This window comes from Chinchilla lanigera, unplaced genomic scaffold, assembly GCF_000276665.1.
Source record: "Chinchilla lanigera isolate Chin_1 unplaced genomic scaffold, ChiLan1.0 scaffold00102, whole genome shotgun sequence".
Classification (NCBI taxonomy): Eukaryota; Metazoa; Chordata; class Mammalia; order Rodentia; family Chinchillidae; genus Chinchilla; species Chinchilla lanigera.
Genome location: NW_004955503.1, coordinates 1,196,284 through 1,196,937, shown reverse-complemented (window position 1 = coordinate 1,196,937; position 654 = coordinate 1,196,284).

The following is a 654-nucleotide window of genomic DNA, read 5'->3' as shown; positions in this document are numbered from 1 at the left end:
TTTTTTTTAATTTTAAAAACAAAAGGAGGAAAATATTAACAGACAGACAACATTTTACAAAATAGTAAAGGAACAGTACAGACAGTACAGACTTACAAACAAACTGGTAGGGAATTAACAATGCTTGTTGTATTACATATTGATATCTTCAAAGTGGTTTCTCATGAAAACAGATATACACATGCAATGTTTATCACCAAGGACTCATTGACAGTTTCTTTCAGCAAAGAAATACAAGACAGTAGAACAGCCATGTTGACTATCCTGCATATACATACATACACACTTTCTCCTTCTATCCCTTCTCTTTTCCCATATCCCAGTTATCCTTTACCTGTGAATGCTTTCCTATCAATTTACAATGTCGATCATATCTCCTAGTTTAAATTAATTCTTTCAGGCTTTACACTAGAGAAACAATGCCATGTTTGCACATTTATGTTTGATTTATTTCACTTATGATTATGGTCTCTAGTTGGGACCATTTACCTATAAAAGTTTATCTTTCTTTACAGCTGAGGAATATTCCATTATATAAAGGTACCACAATTTTCTGATCCAATCCTCAGTGGATGGACATTTGGGTTGCTTCCACATTTTAGCAATTACAAATTGTGCTGCTCTGAACATAGGTGCACATACATCACTGTGATA